Below are 6,400 nucleotides of genomic sequence, written 5' to 3'. Positions count from 1 at the left end.
ACTGAAAATGCTTTCATATGAACACTTATTCCTTCTTTATACTGTGATGCAATTTTTCTAGACTAGGACATTTGAATCAATATAAAGGATTTAAGGGTCCTTTGAATATTTTCTTGATTGCTTGAGTATCATTTCACTCAAATATTGTCATACCATACTTTCAGGGTGAAAGATCATTTTCTTTTTAGTAGGAGATAAAAATCAAGGAAGAGATTTAATAATGCTGTTTTTCCTCTATCTCTATTATCATTAAGCATCCTGGGCTGTGAAGGCAGTATCTTCTTCAGACTTTTTATTATTACACATTTGAACATTTTGTTTCTTTTATCTTTCTTTATGTGGTCATCTTTTTCTCATCCTTACAAAATTTTATTTTATTTTGTCCTAGTGATGCAACTGACTGTCTCATTTAATTTTGGCCTTACTGAACCAGAGTTACATAGATTACCCACTGGGGCCAATTTACTTTCTTAATACATTTTTCCTTTTCTCTTGAAGTATTGTTGCTTCACAATATTGTGTTAGTTTCAGGTGTACAGAGTAATGATTCATTTGTGCATATACATATATGTGTAATATCTAGATATTCCTTTTAGATTCTTTTCCTTTATAGGTTATTACAAAATATTGAGTATCATTTCCTGTGCTGTACATTAAGTCTTTTTTGGAATTTTCTTAATACTTTAAAAACATTTTTCCTGGAAGATAAAATGATCTATTAAAAATTTCAGTGTCTTTTGGAGCGAGATTTGTTTACTGAAACCTCTTGTGCATTACCTGCATTTTAATACTGTATAGCATTTGACAGTTCCAACTTACAGAGAACGCATTTCCTCACCTAGGCTGTTCTTTGATTTTGCTTTTGGAATTTAAGTCTCAGGCAAATCTTCCATTTCCATATCAACACTGTCTCTCTATGATCTTAGTTGCTCTACTAAGGTAAAAATTGGTAAACAACTCCTTCCAAAATTCTCTTTTCAAAACTACCTAACCTTCTTAATTGATGCTTTCAGTGTCAACATCTGGAAGAATTTCTTTACATCCCAGAGTCTGCTCAGCAGTTTGATTTCCAGATTGCAGGCAGGGCACCCAGGTGACATGTTAATCCTTAGAACACTAACTATAAAGGAATTATTCAGCAACTTAAAAAGACAAACAAAATACGAATATGATATCAGCTATCTAAATGCATCTTCATGTTTTCTTTTTAGGAAAGGGAATAAGACACACCATGGATTTTATTAATCTTTTTTCTCTGTGCCTTTCTTGAATCACACTGAATTAGAACTAGTAAAACTCAACTTAATCTTCCAAAAGGATATAAAAATGCAGATTCCTACCAATATATTAAGTTTTCTAATAGGCTAAAAATGAAGTATCCTCATTGAGTATATTACCCTCTGAATTATTGAACATGTCAAACATAGGAAGAATTTGATGCTTCACACATTCAACTCTGTTTTATTTTACTCAAAATTTCATGCTGTCCATATGTCAGAAACTCCAGTAACAACAGAATATATACTGAGTCTCAATTTTGTTTTCTTCAAGAAATTAATTTATAAAATATAAAGAAAATCTAGATTAAGCACAAGTATTAGCAGCGATAAATCCTTCAGTTTATCCACTCTCCATTTTTCTACAGAAAACTCTATGGAATTATAAGATAGATTATGGATTTTCATAAGTATAAGCAACACCAGAGACAATTTACTCCTGTATTTCTGAAACTTGCCCCATCATTAGTGTCAATGAGGGTTTTCATTAAAATGTACATTCCTAAGACCCTTCCTCAAGGATTCTGATTCTCTAGATTATACAGAGTTAAATTTTTGACCTCAAACTCAAGTGATTCTTATGATCAGATAGTTCAGTTCAGCTCAGTCACTCAGTCATATTCTACTTTCTGTGACCCCATGGATTGCAGCACGCCAGGCCTCCCTGTCCATCACCAACTCCAGGAGCTTGCTCAAACTCATGTCCATTGAGTCAGTATAATGCCATCCAACCGTCTCATCCTCTATCATCCCCTTCTCCTGTCTTCGATCATTCCCACCATCAGGATCTTTTGCAGTGAGTCAGTTCTTCTCATCAGGTGGCCAATGTAATGGAGCTTCAGCATCAGTCCTTCCAATGAATATTCAGGATTGATTTCCTTTAGGGTGGACTGGTTGGATCTCCTTGCAGTTCAAGGGACACTCAAGAGTCTTCTCTAACACAACTGTTTTCTTTATAGTCCAACTCTCACATCCATACATGACTACTGGAAAAACCATAGTTTTGACTAGACAGACTTTTGTTGGCAAAGTAATGTCTCTGCTTTTTAATATGCTGTCTAAATTGGTCATAGCTTTTCTTCCAAGGAGCAAGTGTCTTTTAATTTCATGGCTGCAGTCACCGTCCACAGTGATTTCAAAGCCCAAGAAAATAAAGTCTGTCACTGTTTCCATTGTTTCCCCATCTATTTGCCATGAAGCAATGGGACAAGATGCCATGATATTTTTTTTTTTTTTATGTTGAATTTTAAGCCCACCTTTTCACTCTCCTCTTTCACTTTCATCAAGAAGCTTTTGAGTTCCTCTTCACTTTCTGCCATAAGGGTGGTGTTATCTGCATATCTGAGGTTATTGATATTTCTCCCACAATCTTGATTCAAGCTTGAGCTTCATCCAACCCAGCATTTCACATGACGTACTCTACATAGAAGTTAAAAAAGCACAGTGACAATATACAGCCTTGACATACTCCTTTCCCAATTTGGAACCAGTCCATTGTTCCATGTCCAGTTCTAACTGTTGCTTATTGATCTGCATACAGATTTCTCAGGAGACAGGTCAGGTGGTCTGGTATTCCCATCTCTTTAAGAATTTTCCACAGTTTGTTGTAATCAAAGGCTTTGACATAGTCAATAAAGCAGAAGTAGATGTTTTTCTGGAATTCTCTTGCTTTTTTGATGATCCAGTGGATGTTGGCAATTTGATCTCTGGTTCCTCTGCCTTTTCTGAATCCAGCTTGAACATCTGGAAGTTCTTGGATCACATATTGTTGAAGCCTAGCTTAGAATTTTGAGCATTACTTTGCTAGTGCGTGTGAAGAGTGTAATTGTGTGGTGGTTTTAACTTTCCTTGGCATTGCCTTTCTTTGGGATTGGAATGAAGACTGACCTTTTCAGTCCTGTGGCCACTGTTGACTTGATCAGACAAATTTGGGAAATAACAGCATAGCTCAAGGTCCTCACTTTACAGATGAGGAAACAGACACAGGTTTGAACAGTGAACTGCCCAACGTTACCCAGCTGGGCGATAACTGAGTTGAGTTGGGAAGATGGTTATTCATGGCCTCTTACTCTTTCCCATTTCCAAAATCATTTCTGTTTTGACATTTATATCTCAATTCCTGAAACATGATTATTCATCCAGTTCTGCTAAGTAGACTTTTTTTTCATTATATAAGATTATTTGAACAAAAAATATACCATATTATTTTCTCTTACTTGATGCTAGGATATAGGCACTGCTTATCTTGTTGCACTGGAACCTGCATTATAGCTCCGGATAGTGGACAACCTTCACATGGCAGGAAGCCATCTGGTGACCCCTTTTAACCGAGCCTGGATAGAGAGTTGCATAAATATCTTGTAACCTCTGAGAGCTTTGATGGTGCACTTTGAAATTAATTAAAATTGTTGATGGAATTCATGGAAGTAGAAGAAGGCTATTCTTAAAACTAATAAATTTTTAATGCTTCCATTTAAGAAGAATATTTATTATGTCTTTGTTCCTGAAATATACTTGCTGTATTTGAAATTATCAAAAAGATCATTATAACCTACAAGGCAAAGATAACCAAATGCATTAGTGCTATAGTATGGGTTTTGAGACAGACCAGTGTTTGAATTCTGACTTGGCTTTCTAGTGACTGTTTAGGCACAGGCAAGTCACTGCACATCTGAATCTTAGTATTTTCAAAAATCAGTTATTAAAACAATACCGCTTATTTCACATCATTGTCTTGTAGATTAGTGATGACGTGGGACGTGCTAAATATGGTGGAGGAAAGGAGAAGGGCTTCATTTATAAGAATACATGATTATTATAATTATGGCTTATATAATTGTAATAAATTACTATTATAATAAATTGGAGAAAGAAATGGCAACCCACTCCATTATCCTTGCCTGAAAAATTCCATGGACTGAGTAGCCAGGCCTGCTACGGCCCATGGGATCGTAAAGAGTCCGACACGACTGAGCAACTTAACTAACTTAACTTATTGTAATAAATGGTAATGATTAGCACTATTTACAAGCACATTGTATAACTCTGAGTCATCTATATTGATGCACTCATGCTGAGTCAAGCAGTGGTGATATAAGTCTGAGAACAAGAGTTTCATGTTCTCAGGGCCAAGGAGAGGTTAGACTCAGAACACCAGAGCTGAAACCAACTAGGCAGGAAAAGGGGCCCATTGGACTATTGTATGAGTCCTCAGTTATATTTTTTTTAGACAATAGGCTGGGCTTGTTGTATCAAATATTCCAAGCACTTGACAGAGAAAAGTTAAATTGAGCTAACATCACACTGTTAAAATATAATTATTTAAGATTATTTGGTTATATATATTTTTTCCTTGAAAAACAAAATAAAATCCATATATAGAAAAATATTTGAACTATTTTTCTAGAGATGGTAACATTCAGGTAATAAACTTTGCCATCTGAATTATTATCAATAAATCCTAAACATATTTAAATTCTTTTCAAAAATATTACTTGTATGATAGGATATAAATTAGGTTTCATAGATCTAAATATCTAAACATAAATCTGTCTTCATACATGGATATAGTATTCAGTTACTGTGTGCTTGCTCAGTCGCTCAGTCATATCTGACTCTTTGTGACCCCATAAACTGTAGCCTGCCAGGCTCTTCTGTCCATGGAATTCTCTAGGCAGAAATACTGGAGTGGGTTGCCATTTCCGTCTCTGGGGATCTTCCTAACCCAGGGATCGAACCTGCATCTCTTGGGTCTCATGAATTGGCAGGTGGATTCTTTACCACTGAGTCACCTGGGAAGCCCATTTAATTATTAGTGACATATAAAACCAGCATTCAGATATATTCCTATTTATGTTGAATATTTTTATATAATCAGACTTAGCTAACGAATAATAATTCAGGAACAATGTTGTCATTTTAAACTTAAATTTAGTTTTATATCTGTGAAAATAAGAGAAATAAAATATCAAGAAATCTATTAAAATTCTTCTACAGGTAAGAAAATGATACTGGACTCTTAACCTACTTTTCATTTCTGATTATTTAATTATTTAATAAAACCTTAATTTTCAAGGTGGCAGAAGAATGGATTCAAGACATATTTTTAAATTTTTATATTTTTCAATCTATGTGATTAAAAAGTTTGCTTGAAAGAGGGTATGAAAGTAAAGTTCTGGCCTGAGATGAGCATTTCCAGCTAATGTCAAGCTATTCATAACCTCATGAAAAACTTTCAGAGAATGTGACTTTGGTGGTATAATTGAGTGCTTCCATAATAAAATCCAAGTGATTGGAAAATTAAATTTCCATAGTGTTCTTACAGTAAAAAGTACATTCTAATAATCATTGAAAACTTAGTTTATATGAATTAAAATTTAATATTAAACTCTAGCTGTTTTTAGGTATGACTTTTAGAAGATGTTAGATGGTGTTAAGTGCCCACTGTTATGTGCTGCTAAATAGTGATGCTTTTCAAGCAGTTACTGGGTATAAGTGTTAATTGATATAACCACCAATATTTTGTTTTTATAAAAATTGTTAAATGTATCAATTATTTTAGTGTGAAAAGAAAAAAAATACTCATGGGCACTTTTGAAAAGAATGTTTTAGAAATTGTGAGGCAAATACTTCTTACCCTTCTGCTGCTGCTACTGCTGTTGCTGCTAAGTCGCTTCAGTCGTGTCCGACTCTGTGCGACCCCACAGATGGCAGCCCACCAGGCTCCCCCATCCCTGGGATTCTCTAGGCAAGAACACTGGAGTGGGTTCTCCATAAATAATCACCATGTAACCATGACATTAAATTCTTATCTCATTGATTGTGGAGTTCATAAGATTTCAGAGCTTCACTGAAATGCAATATGAATTTTAGAATCAGGTTGTCTCCCTTGTTACCTAAAGAAAATTAACATTGAGATCTGAATAGCATATCAGATCTAATATACTGCAGCAGAAGACTTTTGTTCTTCTTTGTAGTTTCATGTCTGTTGGAATATGGACTGGAGACAGATTTTAGGTTTAACAGACCTCATTTTTTATTAAATTCCTAAAACATCTGTTTGTTATTTTCAGTATTTTAATTTATGCTTTCTTTTTAACACAGATATTTTATTTCCACTTTTT

This window comes from Bos mutus, chromosome 9 (assembly GCF_027580195.1).
Source record: "Bos mutus isolate GX-2022 chromosome 9, NWIPB_WYAK_1.1, whole genome shotgun sequence".
In the NCBI taxonomy this organism is placed as follows: Eukaryota; Metazoa; Chordata; class Mammalia; order Artiodactyla; family Bovidae; genus Bos; species Bos mutus.
This window is presented reverse-complemented; position numbering follows the sequence as displayed.